The following is a 23,273-nucleotide window of genomic DNA, read 5'->3' on the forward strand; positions in this document are numbered from 1 at the left end:
ACAGTCCTACTGCAAGATCTGTGGTCTCTAGTTACTGTACTTAACATATGTTGTCCACCATCTAAATATATAGATGGGAAGTACTGCATACTCATTATCTTAAATGACCAGTGAAATAGCACATGTCTGCGGCTGCTTTAAACTATTCATTTCCCCAAAACAATGGACACAACCCATCATGCAAAACAGTAGGCTCTTGACAATCTAATTACCTAAATTATGATTTATTGCAAGCAAACTATTCTTGATTTAATCTCCACCAAAGGAAAAGACAAAAACACATGAGCTTGTCTCAAAATAGACACTTGAACTTGACACTCGCTCGCAAAATTTAATATACACTCACCGGCCACTTTATTAGGTACAAGGTGTACCTAATAAAGTGGCCAGTGCTAGTACCGGGTGGTCTTCTGCTGCTGTAGCCCATCTGCTTCAAGGTTCGACGTGTTGTTTGTTCAGAGATGGTATTCTGCATACCTTGGTTGTAACGAGTGGTTATTTGAGTTACTGTTGCCTTTCTATCATCTCGGACCACTCTGCCCATTTTCCTCTGACCTCTGACATCACAACAAGGCATTTCCATCCACACAACTGCCGCTCACTGGATATTTTCTCTTTTTCGGACCATTCTCTGTAAACCCTAGAGATGGTTGTGCATGAAAGACCCAGTAGATCAGCAGTTTTTGAAATACTCAGACCAGCCCGTCTGGCACCAACAACCATGCCACGTTCAAAGTCACTTAAATCCCCTTTCTTCCCCATTCTGATGCTCGGTTTGAACTTCAGCAAGTCGTCTTCACCACGTCTAGATGCCTAAATGCATTGAGTTGCTGCTATGTGATTGGCTGATTAGCTATTTGTGTTAACAAGCAATTGAACAGGTGTGCCTAATAAAGTGGCCGGTGAGTGTAAATGACTCATGGTATATGAAGCAACCATCAAAGATGATTTAAAGGAATAATAGAATTTAACACTGACACAATAAAACTATTCTATGATTACAAAGTTAGATTAGCTGCAACAATTAATCAATGAGTTGTCAACTATTAGATTAATTGCCAACTATTTTGATAATTGATTAATTGGTTTGAGTAATTTTTTAAGAAAATAAAGTCAGATATTCTCTGATTCCAGCTTCTTAAATGTGAATATTTTCTGGTTTCTCTACTCCTCTATGACAGTAAACTAGATATCTTTGAGTTGTGGAAAAACAAGTCATTTGAGGACGTTGTCTTGGGCTTTGGGAAACACTGATCGACACTTTCACCATTTTCTGACATTTCATATACCAAACAACTAATGAATTAATCAAGAAAATAATCAACAGATTAATCGACAATGAAAATATTTGTTGAAGCCCCAGTTTTCAGTCATAGGCTGTGTACAAAATCATTCATTCATTCACTACTCCCTACTCACTATCTAGGGAGTTCTATGTAGAGGACTATATAGACGGCAGCATGAGTTCGTTTGCAAAATAAAAATCTTTTGGAAACAACTCCGGTCACTTTCTCGGCACCGTTAATTAAGTCATTGCTGTCGCACAATTAAAACGTGCCAGATCAACGCTGGCTGTTGGACCATCCATCATAAATACCGATATGCAAACTGAGCATATTTTCCCAAATTAATAAATACAAAGTACTTAGTGGCCGTTTGTGTTGTGATGCGATGCTCTGCTCTGCTCACATTAAACATATTATTTCCGTGCTACAACGCATGGATTTGTCTCAATCGCACTGATCTCTCTCCTCTCAACCATCTGCCATGTTTCCTTCAGCGCAATTAGGGATGTCAGTTTCAGTTAATTATGCTTCCGATAGCCCGACACCAACTAACCAGTTACTAACTGGTTCATTTTTAAGAAAAGAAAATGACATGAAATGCAAGCGGCGCTTTCCTTTTATTCTGGCACTCCATTGACCCAATGAGCGCCACATTTCGAAGCGCTATATCCATCCAATTTTAATGTTTTGTGTTTTAAATGTCTTGCCTTTTATTTAATTTCTGTTGGCTTTGCTGAAGTTTATTCCCACGTTTTGATCAGGTCACGAACCTCCGATCGACCGGCCAACGATCGTTATCAGCTCATATTCATTCTAAATAGTTTGAACGGTGGTCTTTATAAAGGCCGAATTGAAACATTGACAGTACTCATTTGTCTGCTTTCCCACCTGCTCTTAAGTTCACTCTGAGAGCGACACAGCTGGACACAGAAATGACCAGTGAAACAGAATAGGTCTCTGGCTGCTTTAAACTATTCACTTCGCTAAAAACATGCAAAAGCAGTAAAGGCTCTTGATCCTCAAAAATCTAATTAACTAAATTATGATTTGTTGCAAGAAAAACTAGTCTTGATTTAATCTGATGGTCACTCTCAAAAATGTTATATAAATGACTTATGTTATATGAAGCAAACATCAAAGACGATTTAAAAGAATAATAGAATGTAACACTGGTACAACTAGAACTACCACTGCAGGGTTGTACACCAGTCAAGTTGCAGTTTACATCCATGTCTGTCCAAAATGTCATCACTTCATCATTTTATCCTATTAGTCAGTTATAGTTTTGTGAGGTCATCCTGAGATATCGCGATCACAAGAATGGGTCGAACTGACGGAGGCATAATGAAATTCTCTCTTCTATGATTAGAAGGTCAGATTAGGTATGATTTTCAGTTGTAGTTTCTGGTGAAATGCAAATCAATATTTTGCCTAAGGAAGATCGGATTATAGCCCTGTAGTTTGAATGTTCATCATGAAAATGCAAATCTGGTATTCAAAACATACCATTAGCGACGCGCTTCAGTGAAGTCAGTAGAGTACTGGGTTGCATGTACAGTAGAGGGAGAACACACTCCCGACTAAACCATCTAAAGAGCTCAATGTTCATGCAACATTCTTTTAAACACTTGTGCAAAATTGTACTTCTATTGTCTGAGACATTTATGGAATAGCACTGATACGATCTTATAACGTCAGTGAGAAAAGAAAGTATTTAATACTGATTGGTCACATCTGATCAATACCAGATACATTTAATTAGGCCACCGATCCGGTGAACTGGATCTGAGCATTACTGGACAGTATATACAGTATGTCCAAATAAAAAATCCTGATGATGCCACAATTGTACATGCAAAGTGGCCGAAATATATATATATATAACATTAACATTATAACATTTTTAGTGTTAATATCTGCTGTCTTTACCATAATCTCGTCTAAATGGGTAGGATAGAAGTTTGGGAGTGGCATGAATATTCGCAAACAAATTTAAGGCAATTGATACTTCCCATCAAGTCTTATTTGTGAACATTTGAATGCCCTCAATGTGTATCACCTGTGTAAGACTTCCTGGGTATTTTCATAATAGCATGGGATGCACTATGATTGGGTGCTTGCTGCTCCTTCAGGTGTAGTAAAACCCTAGACAGGACGAGGCACCTCCACAGAAGGGAACCTCAACATCAAGTCAGTATGAAGAAAAGTGCTCTCAGGTTTCTTATTCTCACATGTCTCTTTGCGGTGGCCGTCTGTTGGTGGAATAGGCTTGTCCCCGAAAAAAAGACATGGTCAGATGCCAGAAAATACTGCAGAGAGCATCACATTGATCTGTCGTCAATCAGCAACCAGTTAGAAGATGAAAACTTCTTCACAATGGTGGAACCGGAAAACAATGGTTCCGCCTGGATCGGCCTCTTCAAAGACGCTGACGACACGTGGAAGTGGTCGGAAGGGAAAAACGCATCATTCTTCAACTGGGCAAGAGTGCAGAACGAAACTGAAGACAACGGATGTGCGACGCAAAATCGAAGAGGCTGGCGCAAAAGGAACTGCGAGGGCAGATTAAACTTCTACTGTTTTGATAGCAGGCTGGTTTTGGTGAAGGAAAACAAGACATGGGAGGAGGCGATGGAGCACTGTCGCAGGCAGCACGACGACCTGGTCAGCCTGCCCTTTGAATCGGCTCTGGTTCACACCCTGCAGACTAGCGAGGACGCCCAGACGGACCACGTGTGGATCAGCCTGCGCTACCTGGCTGACGAGTGGCTGTGGGTGAACGGGTACAATGTGAGGTACCAGGCCTGGAGTCAAGGGGAGACGCCGCAGTGCCCCGCCTGGAGTCACCACTGTGGGTCCCTCTCACTGAACGGAAAGAACTGGGCCAGCAGGGACTGTACAGACAAACTCAACTTTGTCTGCCATAAGTGAATGTCTTGATAGATGATAGAGAATGTTCTTGCGCTGCTTAAGCTGTTCTTCATATACAGTATACCCATGTCTGAGATCTCTGAAATTGTTGTGGTGTGATTTTGATTCAAATGTAACCCCATGTTATGCATGTTTACTGGTGAATTATTTAAGGCAAAAACATTGTTTTTCATGTACTGGTCAATTCAATAAGATCTTCTTTCAGACTAGTGGAAAGAAAACATCCAAAATACACTTTTAGATTTTATTTTACTAGACTTTGTTGTATTTGCGTCTGTAAATTTCTCCTAAATTCACCAAAAGTTAGCATTAGATAATGCCTCATTTGCATATTTAAACGTAACATTTAAAAAACTTTTAATATAAAAAATAAATGTCTTAATGTGAGTAAACAACTGGGGAACTTTCATGTTGATATCTATTAGTTGTTGTTTTTTTTGTTCTATTCACTTGTAATGTCTTGCAAAGTGTATAGAATTTTACAATCCATATCTTTAAAGGCTGTTTTCTTAACATGAGTTTTTTTCTCATTCTCTGAGCCAGATATCTCCACTTCAGTAGCACTTACATACAACAAACTTTCCAGTTTTGTTCCCATCAATTTTGTGAAGGTTTTTATGGTGGAGGTTGTTCATATATTATCCATAGCCTTATTTATAGAACATTTTATTCCTAAAAACATGGCGAAAATTGATTTTTTTATGGCTGTTGAAAGTATTTTCTGATTTATGGAGTGATAAAAAGAGATATCCCAAATTCCCTCTGTAGAAACCTTTGACTCTAATATGTCAACAAAAAATTAAACAAGAATTTGGAACCTGGCTTTATCCAATATTCACATTTCTGTTATGGACATGTATGCAAATTAGTACATATTTAAATGCAAATATTAAAATTTTAACATTTCAGAAAAAACTTGCAATACAAAAAAATAATTGTCTTAATGTAAGTAATCAACTGGAGAAGTTTTATGGTGATATCTATTAGTTATTAGTTTTTACCCTATGGGTGTTAATATAAACAATTAAATAGCTTTATTCTGGGTCATTACCTGCTTATCACTCTTGTTATATCTTTCCAAAGACATATTCAATTAAATATTCATGAAAGCCAACTTGTGTTTTTACTTTAAGACGTAATGAGTAAAGTAACGCTTAGAAACATCTGCTGACTGGTTATTAAATCTGTATCTTAACAACAAAACCATAATGTTGTTGCCATTATTGGCCCAGTGCTAATGCCAGCGAGTGTTTTGGGACAAAAAGGTAATGACCTATGTGCTCCTGATGGCCGTGAAGATCCAGTCACACAACACATCATCACAAGGTCGCCTGTCCCTCTGGGTGTGTGGATACTCTGGAGAGGGAGCATGAGGGAGCATGTGTGTGTGTGTGTGTGTGTGTGTGTATGTGTGTGTGTGTGTGTGTGTGTGTGTGTGTGTGTGTGTGTGTGTGTGTGTGTGTGTGTGAGTGAGTGTGTGTGTGGCCACATCAAATTAACCACTGCTGTCATTCTAGCTGATGTGACCTTTTTCAACCCCTGTTGTTACTATCTGACGGCCTATACATGCCTGCAGTAACGGTTCACTTACCAAGCCCACCGGGCTAGAGGTTTCCACTGTCTGTGCGGCCGCTGTAAAGCTGAGTGGGTGCAAAGGTCAGCGCGGTGTTGTCCGATAGCAGCTCGGCAGTGACTCTGAACAAGGCCGCATCACTCCATCAGTGAAGATTATTCCTACAACAACAAACATCCCAACATGTGAAATGTCAGGGCTTTTACACCAACATCAAATCTCTCATTTGTCACACATTCAAGGCTTGTATAGCCTCCGTGTTATACTATTCTTGCATAATTAGTTTTCCATTCCTTTGGCATATATATCATGCTTAAAGGTCCAATGTGTAGGATCTGGCAGTATGTAGCGGTGAGGTGAGGAGATTGCAACCAACTGAAGCCTCTCCTGTGTGTCAAGCGTGTTGGAGAAAACATACTTATTAATATTATATTCCATTTCTGCAAATAGATCCCCATAAATGCTACACACCGGTCCTTTAAGGAAACTTCAACATGCAGACAAGAGGAGCCAACGATCTTACCGCAAACTATGATTAATGGCTGGCCCGCTCTACCACCTGAGCTACAACTCCAAAACTGTCACCACATGGAAATGATCAGGTGAATTTTTCACACAATCCCAAGTTTTTAAAAGTGGTAGTACCATTGCAAAGATAAGTCAATGGTACTTGGTGCAATGGTAAAAGCTTTTCCTGAGTAAAAGTACAGAAGTAGGCTATTTTGGGGCGCCCTCGTGGCTCACATGGTGGAGCGGGCGCCCTATTTTCGAATCCGACCTGTGGCCCTTAACTATCACTGTCCCTATCAATTAAAAGCAAAAAGACCCAAAAGTATTCTTTAAAAAAAAAAAATCAGCTATTTTCAGCAAAATGTAGTCAGGTCTTCAAAGTAAAAGTACTCATTATCCAGCATGGCGCCTTTAAGATTGATAAATTACCTTACAATAGCATAAAGGCTACACTATATTATTGTATTATTATTACAGACTCAAACATTTTAGTCAGAGTGGAGTTAACTTATTAACTTACAACAATAAACTTTTTATAAGCTGGTCATATATGAACCTGAATCAGCAAACCACTAACTAAAGCTGTCAAATAATGCAGTTGATTAAAAAGTACCACATTTCCTGAGTACAAAGTACAACTTTTTTTGAGTAAATAAAGTTGCATCAAATGGAAATATTCACAAATAGTAGCCTACAAGTATCTACAAATATACAAAAGACTTTCCACTGCAGCATATATGTGCACTGGTGCAAGAGGAAAACTAATAGTTTTAACTATTTATGATATCAATATCTCTCAAATATATGTTTTTATTTATAAGATACTTTCTGGTGGGAATATTCCTGAGCAGTTCAAAGACCTATTTTAAAACAAATTCTCAGGTCCATTCTTACTCAACCCGTCAGTCTATAGATCTTCATCCTCCTGAATGTCTCACTAGTAGAGGTCAGTTTTCAATAAGATTTAGAGGAACCAAATTATGGAGTAGCTTTTCACATCTATCAATAAACTTTTCATCTGTCAAATGTTTCAAAAGTCACTTAAAGGGTCATTTAATTGCTGTTTTGTAATTGCTTTTCCCCCATGTTGTCCGTGTATCTGTTTTTATCTTTTTTATTTTTTCCCACTCACAATGTTGTTTGGTTACGATCGCCCAGAAGTCTTTATAGATATTTAAATCAATATCCTCCTCACAAACACTAACCATACACTTACACACAACACACACACACACTTGTCTTTTTTTTATATATTTACTGTATTGTTATTGTTGTTATTATATATATCTTGTCCTAATTGTTTTGTCATCACTATAATGTAGTCATATTATTTCTTTATATTAATCTTGTCTCTAGGTGGAGGTTTCAGCTAAGCCCAGTGGGGGTTTTTCCTCTTCCTGCACTGTATATTATTATTTTATTTTTTGTTTTTGTTGTTGTATAGTCTTAAATTGTGCAAAATAAATAAAAAATAAACTAATAGTCACTGATGCTTTGGCTGCATGGAAAAACAACCTGTGGAGAATCTGATGTGGGTAAAGAAGCAAAACTTGGATCTATGTGCTAATTGTCTTTAGCAAAGCACCAATAAATAGTAAAGACTGTGTCTCCATCTACTGGGAGTCCTTCGTCATTGCATCTATGAGGATGCTGTTAAACATTTCCCATCAGGCCCATTGAGAGCTATATGTTGACTACTGGTGTTGTTTTACGACACAGAAAGTGACAGTTTGCTTCATGTTTACGTGGTTTACGTCTCAGGAACATTGTTGCTAGGCGACTAAACTGACGTTATCTTGTCCTCATTTCAAAAACTGTTAAAGTTGTAACGTTATGTGACCTAAACTACTGTCAGAGCTGTGTTTTAAACGTGACAGGTCCACGTTACACACCTGTTTAAACATACCTGTACTTATTTAAAAGGCTGAGACAGTTTGTGTGTCAAGAGGACGGACACAGCAGGACAAATGCCGTAAGTGAGCCAGGCGTCTCTCTGGTGATGACCAGCCAGAACATGAGTGACGTAACGTACCAATTACCGTAAGAGACAGTAAAGTGAGTCACGTCACTTACCGTAAACCACACTCAAGTGGAGCAGTGAGGCAAGACTATGGTGGTAAAGTGAAATTAGTCCATTTATTGCGTTTTCTTGGCTTTTTTGTTTTTTGTTTGCCCATACCAAGAATGAAAATTAGATATGGAGTCAAAAGGAAATAGAGAAATAAAAATAGCACTATGTAGCCCAATACATTCTGTGTGCCTTTTGTCCTTATAGGCCTATATTTCTTCTCAGAAGGTCAGAAGTATAAGCTAGTTTCTTGAGTCAGAAAATAAGTTAAAGGTCCCATATCATGCTCATTTTCAGGTTCATGCTTGTATTTTGTGTTTCTATTAGAACATGTTTACATGCTGTAATGTTCAAAAAAACTTATATTTTCCTCATACTGTCGACCTGAATATACCTTATTTACCCTCTGTATGAAACGCTCCGTTTTAGCGCATTTTGACGGAATTGCAACAGAATTGCATTGCTAGGCAACAGCTTGGGTCCATGTGTACTTCCTGTCAGCTGATGACATTCACATACACTGCAACAGGAAATAAACTTGGACACATTTACAATATTTACGTTTAAATCTGTGTAAATGGTCTAAATATTGTATATTTGTGACATCACGAATGGGCAGAAATCCTGACAGCTTGTTTCAAATGCAGAGTTTCTGAATACGGGCTGTGTGTATTTCCCTGTGGATTGAGTGTTTCAATACTTTCACAGTATTTATATAGGACTTAAGCCTGCTTTGTAATAAAAAAAACATGAAAGTCTCACTTTTTTATAATATGGGACCTTTAAAGACAATAATTAGCTGGTCCTTGTCCTGGTCTTGGCCATAGTCATAGTCAAATGTGACATAATTTTTAAGTCACTGTAAAAAAAGAAAAATTTAAATAATAATAATTAATTTGACAGGGAAAATACATGAAGGCTTTGTTAAACTTAATTAAAGTGCAACCGATGCGGTGTATATAGGACTTCTAGCCGCAGCTAATTTGCAGACTTTTTCCCTGGTTCGGCTTTAATAAGAAAAAATACATACTACAACATCATACATAAAATCACATAATACAACATCGTAATATATTACAATTAATTTGCATATGTATGTTCCCAATCAGTAATCAGTGATCACAGGATTGGTTTAGTGTCAGCCAGTGTTTCATTTTTTCATTAAACATTTTCAGGTCAGATTGTATTTTTATTTCCGTTGGTAGGGCGTTCCAAAAATGTATTCCGTTTACTGAAACAGATGACTGACCGAAGGTTGTTTTGCGCTGTTCCACTCTGCTACCATTTGTTGATCTCCTAGTGGCTATTCTATTAGTATTCATTTTTGTGACATATGGACAAAGTACAGCTAGGGCATTGAGTATCTATAACCCACATTACTGTAACAGAAAATTTGCCACAAAATGACATCCATGCCAAACAACAAACCTTGCAACAATGAAAGAACCTGCTGTAGTAACCTGCAGTATAAAAACAACTAATTGTACCTCCTCAGATTACATAACATAACACCATGTCATAGATATTTATGGAATATGTAGGCCTATGTCTAACAGATTTTGATAATTGAATGGATCATTTTGCATGTGATGGCACAAACGATGAAAGAATGTTTATATGTTGTGAAGAGGATGACAATTTCACTGAGTCAACTCATCAGTTTTGATCAGCAAGACATTCGCAAAGTGGTTATTGTGCAAATTGTTGACAATTGTCCTGACTCTTTTGCACACATGTGCCAAAACTAGTGCAATTTGCTTTAATGAATGAGAAATTGTAATCTGTTGTGAACAACAAACTATATGTTCAGAGATTTGAGCTCATTGTTTTGAAAAAAAAAATCATTCTCATTCGAGAATTGAGCCAAAACAAATGAGAAAAACCGTCAAATCTATAGGCTACTGCATGTCTGTCTATAATGTCAATTCAGTGACATTATCTTACCCAGTTAAGAATAGCTTATGGTGATGCAAAAGGTCATTCAAAAAGCAAAAAGCCACTATACACTCACTCTTCTAAGCCATTTATGAGTGTTACACTGCCATCTGCTGCAACAATAACAACATTACAATTTAGGGGATGTTTTTTTTTGTCATGTCACCTCACAAATTGCTGCTGCACTTGGATTACAACATATTGTTTACAAAGAACAGCAGATGTGATGAAGATACTAGACACATAGGGCCATAAAAGTTCCTATTTTAGGATATTTTGTGGATATTATGACACCAAAAAGTCACCAGAGGCTAGAGCAGGAGGTCAGAATTATTTTAAGTATTGACAACAGCACACATACGTATATGCCTATGAAGGACAGTGGTTCCCAACCTTTTTTACCTTTGACCCATTTAAAATGAACCCACATGGGTTGTGAGCAGTTCAGCCAGAGATGATGTTGTGTTTGTCTTATTTAAAAGATTTTGTAAAAGCATGTAAAGGTGAAAGTATTAAAAAAATACAAACATAGAAAAGTAAACAAAAATAATCAGTATCAGATTTTTTTGATTTCTTATTATTATTCCACCTCAGTGACTCTGCGGTTCCTCCTCTCTAAATCCCTATAATATGCTATAATATCCCTTTATGTAGGGTTTCCTATATATAGACAGGCTGGGGGTATGTATGGACTTCCTGTGTCCTTCTAAATAAGAATATTTAATTTTGTCATACTGTTATTGACAAAGGATTAAAAATAGGGCTTGTCTTATTTAATGGATTTGTAAAAGCATGTAAAGGTGAAAGTATTAAAAAAAAAAAATACAAACATTACAGAAAAGTAAACAAAAATAATGCATTTTCTGTATCAGATTTTTTTTTATTTCTTATTATTAATCCCCCAGGTTCCACCTCAGTGAGTCTGCGGCTCCTCCTCTCTAAATCCCTATAATATGCTATAGACATGTATGCCTATAAAGGACAACCTTTTTGACCTTTGACCCATTTAAAAAATAAAGCCCCACATGGGTTGTGAGCAGTTCAGCCAAAGGTGATGTTGCGTTTGTCTTATTTAAAGGATTTGTAAAAGCATGTAAAGGTGAAAGTATTAAAAAAAAAATAATACAAACATTATAGTAAAGTAAACAAAAATAATGCATTTTCTGTATCAGATTTTTTTAATTTCTTATTATTATTCCACCTCAGTGAGTCTGCAGTTCCTCCTCTCTAAATCCCTATAATATGCTATAATATCCCTTATGTAGGGGTTATCCTATATATAGACAGGCTGGGTTATGTATGTGTGGACTTCCTGTGTCCTTTTAAATAGGAATATTCCATTTTGTCCTACTGTTATTGACAAAGGTACGACATCTGGTAAGCTGCGTCAAAATGAGGTAGTTTACGGTAAAAACGTCGCCCATTATTACTACCCATGTGATTTCACCGATGTTTGTAAACATGCGTCAGCCACATGTGATTCTGGATGATGAGGAAACACCGTCCGGCCAACCAGCGGCCAGGGGAGTGTCGGGGGCGGGTCTGCCGTGTTGCGCTAGATGGAAAACCATCGTTAGAGAGGGATACACAGAGATAAACGTGCTCCACAGATTCATAATAGCGAGAAATAAGACAGAAGAAACGAGAACCCGGTGTACTGACTGAGGAGGAGGAGGAGGAGGACCGAGGTCTGAGCGGTGCCAGCCGGGAAATGGATGAGGAAAAACATGCTTAGGGATAAAAACACGTAAGTTATTTATGTTACTATATAGGGCGAAAGCGACATAATGCTGCGTATGTAGCGTAGAGAATACCACTATGTAATTCATAACCACTCTGAGGAGGTGATAATAATAAAAAGCCCCAGAGGTGCTGTTGTTGTAGAAGTGTATAAAGACTAAAAGAAAGAAAGGAGATACAAGTATTTATAAGCAAACTGGTGAAAAAGGTTATAAACACTTTTTTTGAATCACCAGTGTTTTCATCATCGACGTGACAACAGGTAAATTAAACTGCGTCAGCCACCACATGAGAAATCCAGTGGGAATTTCCGCTGCGATGGTTGAAACACGCTGCGGCGGCGTGATAAGCAAGCAGGAGTTGTTGTTGTGCTTAAAGCTGTGAAACTTGCCCGGTTTTTTAAAAATGATAAGATGTAAACAAAGCGTGGAATCGACGCTGGATGGATGTGCGTGTGAAGAAGAAGAGCTCGGGAATAGGATGCTGCGCAAGAGATGGACAGTGCGTAATCCTGTTGTGGAGAGGAGGAGGAGGACGGTGTTACGCAGTTCATATTGGCACGGTCATTTAACACCTCATGGCTCTATTTGTTCTACTAGTGTTACATCAGAAATAACTCACACTTTTTTTCTTCTTTTTTTAATATATATATATATATATATATAAAGAAAGCAGGTTGAAGAGACTTTTCCAAAAGCATGGTCAATCGTTGACGCACGGTTGTTTCTATTGTTTGCGTAATAATATCGGAGCAAAACTTAAAGGGAGAGCAACACAATGGTGACGCAGCTTGTTTTATCTTTTCAAACAATAATTTTGCTGCGTCACGGAGATCCCAGGAGCTCCTTAATAGTAATCTGGCTTTTTTAGTGCGCACTTGATATGATGAAAACAAGCTCTATTTCCCAAACATAGAGGGTGCTGTTGAGTAACACAAAACCCTTTATTATCATGTGCTGTATAAGGGGATTGTTGACATACAGGTATTCCTCTTCTCCAGCCTGAATACTCTGCGGGCATATTTAATCCCATTTTGTAATGATGACATGGGGGAAATATAATGTGATTATGTAACTAAAATCATGCAATGAGCTTTCTATAACTGAGGTTGTTTAGTCTTTAAAGCTGTTGTTGCTGTTTAGCAGATTTGTCTCCCTTTACTAGACCCTGTAACGCACACCTGTCAACGCACAATAGGACGCTGACACGCCTGATGGGATGTCGCTGTTGACAGCGAGGTCGCTGGCCTCTCTCGAACCTTCCCTAATGACTATAGTAGTGAAGGAAGGCCTCCTGCTGCTCACCTGCCAGAGGCGCCCGGGAGATAAAGTGCTTCCTCGCCTCTCTCCGAGCTTCTGGGGTGAAAATGAGACATGCAGGAGGAACAGACTCCTTCCTTGCCAAGTGGATTTGTTCGCTCAATGGGTGACTCAGCAGTGGACCTCATGAGTTGCTAAACCACTGGCAAGGTAATGGAAAGGGAGAGAGGGAGAGATAGAGAGAAAAGGGGAGGGAAGGGGAGCTTTAGAACTTTAATTATGTGTACTGAATAGAAACTTGACTCCCGAGGGAATGTCACTATGGTAGTTTTTTAAACAAACAGGTAAAGGTCATGGCAGGAAGTACAGGCTGATCACTGAAAGAGTGTCAGGGGGCGGCCTTTTACAGCAGCAACAGCATCTCTTGTGCGTATTTGCATTCTGAAAATATGAAAAAATCGACTCTACATCAGATATTTATCTGAATATTTTTCAGCACCGTGTCCTGTGCGGTCGTGATGTTTGCCGAGCCTCCTGAGGCTGACCAGCAGAACAAGTGACCCACTTTCCCAGACGAGAAAACGTGACCTCAATAGTTATTTTGCCGTTCTTTCAGGGAGGGGCGCTGCCTCTCAAGTCAAACAAACAGTTCAAGTGGGCTAAATGCGATGCGCTCAACCTAGTTTTATTCAGAGTTCTTGGAGAAGACCAATCCCCGCTTCTTCTGTTTTTTTTTCAGCTGGAGCAAATGCAATTCAGCAGATGCTGTCGGGGCCAAAAGTAGACGCAGCAAACAAGCACTCTCAGAAGGAGGAGAGGCAGTCTGGATCTACTGATGGATGTGTTTACATCAGGGGGGGGGCAGCAGCACCTGTAGCCCACAGAAAACTTCAGAGGAAACGGTGAGCGACCCGCCGCCTTTTAAAACAAATCCCTCCCACACACGCAGAGATTATAGAATAGGAGGTTGGCACGGAGCCAAGAGATGACAGCGCTAAAATTAAACTCGGAGCACCGCCGGCCTCGCTGTGATGATAATGTATTAATAGACAAGTGTGAGGCAGCATTCGTTTGCAGGTATCATTAGCGGCTAGACACCTAACGTGCTGCAAAAGGGGGCTGAAAGTCCTCACTGCCGTTATTAATGGCCTTTAGTTTTCTCTGTGCAGGGATGCGTATCAAACCTGCAGCTGAACAGTACACTACAAGATGTTTCTGAAAACATTTGAGGCGAGAAATAGACATTACAGTAACAGAATATTGATTCATATTTGATCAGCGCTGCCTAGTTTGACCATTTGATCGGAGTTCGCGAGTGATTGACAGCTGCTCAGAGACGGCAGACTCCAGTTCGGCTCTGATTGGTTGTTTTCCTCCGGTCTGGGAAATCTGGCAGATGCCATTAGGAGCACCGGAGGACACAGAGGAACATGATTTTTTTCAGATTCCCTTACTCATGCACTACTGTCAGGATATAGTGACCGTTTTATAAAAATAACTTTTTTTAATCATATTTGCTCACTGCAGCTTTAAGTTCTGTAAATATTTATTTAAGACATATAGCACATAGGAGGTTGAAAAAGTGAGAAAGCTTATTGCTGGAAATCTGATCTGCTTTCGGCAGAAACCCTGCAGGCGCATTTAAAATTTTCATGTACACTTTTATCTCTAGTTATTTAACTTGTGTTATCAGCCAGACATCTGATATTTCCCAACAGGCTGGAGAGGGTGATAAAGAGTGCAAATCAACACATCCATCTGTGGCCTTCCCATCTATTTCCAACCATCGTGCAGCAGAACAAACAAAAGTGTCAGGCTCATCTGAACGTGTTAAGGCCCTCACGTCTCCCGAACATTTCGCAATTTGTTTGCTCTGAAGAGAAGATGATGCAACGTAGAGGGAGATATCCAAGCTATTACAATGTCCATGCAGGCAAAATTAGCAGGAAATTAAGTCTGTGCCACACGAATAACTTTAAAAACACATTAGTTCAACTGTTCTGTAGGTGATCACAACCCATATTTACAGATATCACAGCATATTCTTTATTTAATTTTATTCAATTTTATTTGAAAAAAGGGACAATGTACGTTAATCAACATTCAAACAAATGTAAATATACCTGAGTTAGCCAAGAGGCTAGTTTTCATCGGCAGTCCTTTTGCCAGATGTTGTTAGGTATCCTAGAATAATACAAATAATACAATATGTACAATAGTTAAGAACATACTACATTGGTAAAAAGCATATACAATAAATAAAAGATATAAAAAAAATATGATGGGGACTCTCTAATTGATTGCGTTGCTGAATTCCATTGGTGTTTATGTGTATAGTAATAATATATATAGACATATATGGAAATGTAATATTGTGAGAATTCTTAAACAAGATATTCTGTATCTTTCCCCCGATTGCGCAAATGCTGAGAGGTGGTTTAAAAACATATTGACTCAATGAATTTGCCCCTCTCACTCCTGATAAATTAGGACCTCTAATCTGTAAGAGGATTAACCACCTACCCTGTTTACACACGCACACAACCCCGCCTCCCCGCTGTCACACACATACAGGCCTTCTGTGTTCACTTTACGTCACCCACTCTTAACATGACCCAACCCAGTGGCTCTCGCTGTGACACAGTTTGGCCTCGTAACAGTCTGCGCTGCCTGATGCACAGTGTTTATCTCATTTTTGTAAACTAAATTGATTTTATTATTCTCTTAAATCAGAAAGTGAAGTGTTATTTCTGTTGTTGACTTTTAGTAAAACTATAGCATCTGTTCCTGTAATTTGTTGTCGGGCGGTGCACACAGTTTGATCTCTCCAATATAGTTGCTTAAAGCTGGAGTCGGCAGGTTGGAGCAAATATGATTAAAAAAGTTTTTTTTATAAAACGGTCACTATATCCTGACAGTAGTGAATGAGACAGGTAATCTGAAAAAAACCATGTCCTTTAATGTCCTCCGGTGCTCCTAATGGCATTTGCAGGATTTCACAGACCATAGGAAAATAACCAATCAGAGCCGAGCTGAAGCCTGCCGTCTCTGAGCAGCTGTCAATCACTAGCAAACTCTGATCAAACGGTCAAACTAGGCAGCGCTGATCAAATATGAATCAATATTCTGTTACTGTAATGCCTATTTCTTGTCTAAAATGTTTTCAGAAACATCTTGTAGTGTACTGTTTAGCTGTAAAATGAGAACGTTTGTGACCTGGCCGCCATGTTGAGATCAGTTGAGGAAATACCAAGCACCGCCCACCAGCCGGAGCAAACTTTCTCATTTTACAGTTAAACAGTACACTACAAGATGTTTCTGAAAACATTTGAGGCATTACAGTAACAGAATATTAAATCATATTCGCTGCCTAGTTTGACCGTTTGATTGACAGCTGCCTCCGTTAAATGAACAGCCAATAGGAACTCTCTCTCTGAAATGACCTGTGATTGGCCAAAGTCTCCTGTCACGGGCTTGATTTTTTAAAGCCTGTAAACAGAGCCATGAGGAGGTGCAGAAGTCTAGTTTTCTCTCAGAACACTTGAATTACAATATGCTGAAAGGTTATTATGGGATTTTTGCCCAATGATGCCACAAACATTTTGCCTACTGCAGCTTTAATTTTTTGTTTTTGTTTTAAAAGGGGCCGATGCGCCTTTAACAAGCAGCAGATGGTCAGGTGACCTGGCAGAGAAAAAAAGTGCTTCGATGCAGAAAGCAGCCTCTACACACACACACACACACGATAGTCGGCGAAAAGAGCTTATAGTAAAGAGAGCAGGAGAGAGAGGTAGATGCAGAGTTCACAAATATAGCAGTGTTACATGGGAGGAGTCAGAAGAGCATAAACAAGGAGAAGACAGATGAAAGCAGGTTTGTGTTCTTAGTACCACACTGTCTGTCCGAGTTATTCTCCAAGCCGACACTGTATTGTAAATACCGGTTGGTCGAATGGATTGAAAAAGGATGTTTTAGTCTTTTGTTTGGGGGCAAAGTACACGTCGTTAAAACCAAGATAGCCATCATTCTATGCCCAAATTATAAACAGTCAGTACAACTGTTTTAGAAATTAAAATAAGCTATGTCAGTAAACTGTAATTTGTGCAAATATTTCATTTCACAGTGCGTGTGGTCAAAACAGGTGTTTTCCCATTAAATAACCAAAAGTTGAGATGATGGTTATCAAACATTCTCGTATTCAATTTCAACACCACACCTAAACTTGAGGGCAAAGAAACTGCAGAGGTTTAAAAGGGATCTTAATATAATAAGAAATCACTTCTCCGTATCAAATAGCCACGAGAAGAACAAATCTATGCACTAAAGAGTTGAATTTTATTACCTCTGTAAATGCCGCCAGAACAAAAACAAATACGTTAATCAACTAACTGCCTGCGTTTGGCAAGACACTGGAAAAGAGCATCATCTAATGGAAAATTAAATTTGTATAAATTCAATGATATTCCTTCACACATGCATGTACCACTGTCTACCCGGTAATAGGATGTCATAATCTGATACTGAAACTGAGTGTAGTAGAGTCCCATGTCTGCTTATGTGTCAGTTAGAGCTAAAACCATTAAATTAATTGCCAACTATTTTGATAATCGATTAAACAGTTTGAGTAATTTTCTTTAAAAAAAAAAAAAGTCAAAATTCTCTGATTCCAGCTTCTTAAATGTGAATATTTTCTATTTCCTTTACTCCTCTATGACAGTAAATTTAACATCTTTGAGTTGTGGATGAAACAAGACATTGGAGCACGTCATCTTGGGCTTTGGGAAACACTGATTGACATTTATCACCATTTTCTGACAGTTTATAGACCAAACAACTAATCGATTAATCAAGAAAATAATCACCAGATTAATCAAGAATGAAAATAATCGTTAGTTGCAGCCCTCGTGTCAGTCATCAAAAAATATGTTCAAAAGAGATGACAGTAATGTTTTTCTTTTTCTAATTGCAGAAGAGGACATGGCTTCCGGATGTGTTTTCTCTTAAAGGCATCCTCCCCAGGGAACTGGTTTCAGATGGTGTCTTAGAGTATAAAATCCTGTCTAGCACCATTTGAAATCGGTGTTCTTGAGCGGGAACACACTTCAGGGATGACGACAGCAACAACTTCATTCACTAAGTTGCCAGCGAGTTTAGGATTTCAGTTTGGTGGCATTTTTTGCATCCAAATCATTGGTTCTCTGGATCAGTCCTCTGTACAGCTTAAGCTCCAGTGAGCAGAAGAAAAGAAGATGTCAAGGGAGGGAAGTCCAGCCAATCACCCTCTCACCAAGGCTGACCGTTTTCGTCTGGTGTTCAGAGTTTCCATCATGTCTAGCACCATTTGAAATCGGTTACAATGTTGAGAAACTATCATCAAAGATTTTCACTTCAGCAGTCGCATGGTGAGTTTCCATAAAGTGTCAGAAGATGGCAGCATTGAGCCGCCATCTACTATCATCCAAGGCTATCAACTTTTAGTCATTGAAGCAGCGAAGGTTTCACTGGATGACCCGAACAGGTAGGAGAACTGTTACACTGAGCTCCTTTTTAGTTTGTTCTGTATTCTTTTTTTATAATTCAGTTTCTGCTTTAATCATGTTGCAGTCACTCAGCCGTGCTGTGTGTTACAGTTATCTTGTCCTGTACTTCCTCCAGGAACAGATGATAAACAGGGAGAATATCTGGTTAAATGCTTCAGTAGTTCAGTTGTTGTGTATCTGCCCACTGCAGAGCTGTCAAGATATGCACTTTTTTTCTTATTTTTGTTAAGTTAACATGTTGTCCGCAGCTCTATGCTGTATTTCCATTAATAAAGCAAAACTGATTTCACTCACAAGTTGTACTGTGTATGATTAAAGTTCAATTTTAGTGAGTTTTTGCATTCTTTAATTGGCACCACCATGTCACCTTTGTTCAGTTTTAATAGCGACAGAAGTTTGAAATCAACTACTGTAGGTCGTTATGAAACCATTTCTAATTATAACCCTTCACTTCTTCGACCCCAGAGGCAATTCATTCTGCTGAGTTTTTGAAAATGTAATTATAGCGTGTAATCTTTTAATACATGCCTGCCTTTAACCTACACTGTTGAGGTTAACAGCATAGGTTGACAGAAAAAGCAATTATGAACTTCAACAGTGTAGGTTAAAGGCCTTACTCAGTTGCCAGTTTATTAGGTACACCTAGCAAAAACTAATGCAGTCTAATATAATAGTCCTGCAATAAATCCAGGTGTTGATTCAACTATGATCAATTTGGAGGTCTGTTATGCTGAGAGGTGTTTCTATTATTTTGTCCATCCCACTTATATCAATGAGGATGGGCTAAATAACAGAAAAAATTGCCTATTTCAGCTGATATTTTGAGGATTTTGCTGCTCTACCGCTATGCGTTACAGATCTGCCATCACTTTGAGCACCGTTTGAAACTGTTGAACCACCAGAAACTGAAAAGTCTCTCCCACAGCTATTCAATCCTCGTCTGACATTTCTTTCTAACAGTGCCCAAACAGGGTTAACTGCCGTCCACCACAGCTCTAATGATTCCCCGTTACTTTCTGACCTTCTCAAACAGAGCGATGTTGGGGAGCCAAAGCTAAATCGAAAAGTCTTAAAATACTGAATGGCCAGCCTTGAAAGAGGTAGAAATCTCCACCGCCAGCATGACCTTATTTTTATCTTTGCCGTTTGCGAGAAACCAACCTGACGAACGGGTACGGATATATTCTTGGCAGAGTGTGTGTTGCCATATCAACAATAAACAAGAATATACCCTTTTGAATGTCTTTCACTTTGGAACCAATGTGAGTCATGAGGAGTGTCTCCACTATAAACATGACATCAGCAGCAGCATCATCGATGCTTGATTCCACCCAGTTCTGCTTTGACTTGCCCTGTCTGCTCCACTATGATGTGGTGAAGTGTGACTGGTTTTCCTTTGACCTCAGCAGTAGTGGGAGGAGGACTGATGAAATTACATATTGGTCATAGTACGCATGAAGATTGAGGATTTAAAGTGAGACTGTGACTTTTAAAAGAAGAAATAGCATGTTAATTCTCTTATAAAAAGGAGAATTCATAAGCATTAAATCACACCTGTGGTCTGCTCTTTTTAGGGAGAGGGGCTTAAAGAGACAGGCGCTAAATCAAAGTTTCAGACAGAGAGTGAATACAGGTATATTCAGACAGACAGAATGAGAAAAATAATGTGTTGTTTTTAACATTAAAGCATGTAAACATGTTCTAGTAGAAACCCAAAATACAAGTATGAATCTGAAAATGAGCATGATATGTCCCGTTTAAAGTTGGGTATACGCTAAACGAACTAGTTTGTACGGCATTACGTCCAACCACGTCGAAAGGCAAAATGTTTGTAGTGTTTATACACTCAAAGACAAGATGCGATAATGGGTTAAACATGGGCATAACAAGGCAGACCTTCAGACAATCTTATCTGGAAGGCATACATAGTGTTACACACGTGTACACACAAAGAATGAGAGAAATAGTTCAGGAAATAGTCCCTATATAGAGACAGTTTTTGGTTTGTCCGTTCTGGTCTACTGTAGAAACATGGCAGACTGCTCCGTGAAGAGGACCCGCTCCCTATGTAGATATAAACGGCTCATTCTAAGGTAACAAAAACACAATTCTTATTTTCAGGTGATTATACATTATATTCCATTTCTGCCAATAGATCCCCCTAAATGCTACACACTGTTCCTTTAAGTTACGCCACCTCCATATTTATTTTAACCCAAACCACGATCTTTTCCTAAACCTAACTAAGTAGATTTGTTGCCTAAACACCGCAGGGGCTTGCACAGGTGCTCTGATCTCTTGCGTTGTTGGAAATTCGTAGGAAAACACACAGCAGTTCTATTGAAGTATACGAGCTCCTTTATGCTACATTTGTCTCTATTGGTATAGCTAAAGCAGACGATTAGACTGTTGTCAGGCTATTAAATAAGCGTTATAAGTCGCTATAAGCCCCATAGATGTGGGTCAATAGGGGCCTACTACACCCACACACCCACTAGTAGGTTTTATCATCTATGCACATGATAGATCACCGAAAGAAGGTATAAAAGAACACAAAAGCGACCTCTAGTGACCGTTGTAATTATAACAGTGACAAAACACAGGGTTTTCACCCAGGAGACCGGAGTTAGCATCCCTTGTGAATCCAACAATGTGTAGTTGTCTTTGCGTTTGTAGTTATTTTAACCCAAAAAGCGCTGTTTTTCCCTTAACTTAACTGGGTTTTTTTTGCCTAAACCTAAAGAAGTGTTTTTGTTTGTGTTCAAAAGGTGACGTTTCATGCAATTTTACATCGTGTTAGAACGTATTGCTTTTAAGTTTTGCTTTCCCTTTCACAACATAGTAAGCGTAGTAGGCCCCCAATGACCCACATCTGTGGTGCTTATAGCAACTGATAAAACCTGTAATGTCCTGATAACAGTCAAATCAGGTGGCTAAAGAGGCCTCTTTTCAGCAAAGGTTACACACTCTAGCTTTAAGTTTGGTCCTTGAAAATCAGAACCACAGCTCAATACTGACTGAATTGTGTTAATGCGGTCATTGTAAGCGTATGTCGACATCATAAGCGTTAGTATAATTTGTGTGGCATAATGTACAGTGTTATACTACAGCTCATGTTCATGGCCTTATGTTGACTTTTCTTTTACTGAAGTTAAAGTGGAAGCCGGCTGCTCAAGTTAAACTAATAATCCATATTGTTGAAGGTGCTTACAGTAAGAGCGGCTCTATTAAAAGCATGTAAACATTTACTTTGAGATCGCTGCCACACTGATGGTAGGGTACTCACGCTTCACATCTGTTCCTGGTCTAATGCTGTGGCCTTAGTGGGAACCATTTATGTCTTGTTTGTCTTAAGTTAAAAGATCTCCGTCCGCCCTACTCATGAGAACAACTTTAAAGAGGAGTCTTCGTCTTTTACCAACAAGTGTTTTCATCCTGTTCCATTCTTTTTTTTTCTCCACACAGCTCTTGTGCCATAACCGCTCCTTACCACACTTACCACATCGTGCGTAACTAAGTGATTCACCAAATCATCATGAATCATAAACAGAGCTACGTATGCCACAGCCAGACTGTCAGGCTGCCAGATTTATCCTACAATGTCACAGCATGTGTTAGCCTGAGTGTGTGCGAGGTGTTATTTATTTTCTTGTTTACAACATGTGTAAAATTGCATCACATCCTCTGTGGTGAGATTCCCCCCCTCTAGCCATGTTGATCATGAGGCTGGGACAGGATAATGCCCAAACACACTATAAAGACTGATTATGGGATCATGATCTTTTAAAGTTAATGTAATGGGAACCAGTTTAACGTCCAGCTGTAATGTATTGTATTTGATATAGAACGTCTTGAAACATAATGATTGATTTTTGACATAACTCCAAATTTATTCAGCTCAGGGATACTTCAAGTAAACCCTCCAGAAGTATCTATAAAGTTGTGTATATACTGTCAATATACTGTATCTTTTAAAACACACTTACATGTAGTTGTAAACACATTTAAGTATATATTTTATCCGATTAATAATACATTTATAAAGAATAGGGCTGTCAAAGTTAACACGAACGTGTTAACACAAATTTGTTTTAACGCCACTAATTTCTTTAACGCATTAACGCAACTTGCGGTTTTTAATTAACCTCTCAAAAAGGTTGTAGCGGGCTCAGTTTTAAAGCTGGAGTGAAGATACAGAGTTTGCTTTATTAATGGAAATACAGTATGGATACTGATTCAAACTTGTGCTAAACTTTGGCGAGTAAAAGAACTGGCATAGCCACTTTCAAAGGGGTCCCCTTGACCTCTGACCTCAAGATATGTGAATGAAATGAAGTCATAGTCAAGTCAGCACACTGACACACTGACAGTTGTTGTTGCCTGTTGGGCTGCAGTTTGCCATGTTATGATTTGAGCATATTTTTTATGCTA

The 23,273-nt window shown here is 38.8% G+C and overlaps 2 long non-coding RNA genes across 4 annotated transcripts in view; one reads left to right on the top strand and one right to left on the bottom strand.

Moving 5' to 3' along the window:
• LOC141770188 (uncharacterized) overlaps positions 1–8,313 on the bottom strand; it is a 127,210-nt gene extending 118,897 nt beyond the window's left edge. The window contains exons 1-2 of one of the 2 annotated variants that reach the window (XR_012594455.1): positions 8,207–8,313; positions 5,809–5,951 (exon numbers count right to left, since the gene is read on the bottom strand). This is a non-coding gene — a long non-coding RNA (uncharacterized LOC141770188). Of the gene's footprint in view, positions 1–5,808; positions 5,952–7,902; positions 8,023–8,206 lie in introns of those variants that run through there. The other variant, XR_012594459.1, reaches the window with a different exon arrangement.
• Positions 8,314–11,216: 2,903 nt separating this feature from the next.
• LOC141770202 (uncharacterized) lies at positions 11,217–15,579 on the top strand. 2 transcript variants are annotated; one of them, XR_012594467.1, is made up of 4 exons: positions 11,217–12,050; positions 13,208–13,512; positions 14,042–14,204; positions 15,021–15,579. It is a non-coding gene; the product is annotated as an uncharacterized LOC141770202 (long non-coding RNA). The 2 variants fall into 2 exon arrangements; XR_012594464.1 differs by lacking the exon at positions 13,208–13,512 and having other exon boundaries at positions 11,606–12,050.
• Positions 15,580–23,273: the final 7,694 nt, after the last annotated feature.

Source organism: Sebastes fasciatus, chromosome 1 (genome assembly GCF_043250625.1).
Source record: "Sebastes fasciatus isolate fSebFas1 chromosome 1, fSebFas1.pri, whole genome shotgun sequence".
In the NCBI taxonomy this organism is placed as follows: Eukaryota; Metazoa; Chordata; class Actinopteri; order Perciformes; family Sebastidae; genus Sebastes; species Sebastes fasciatus.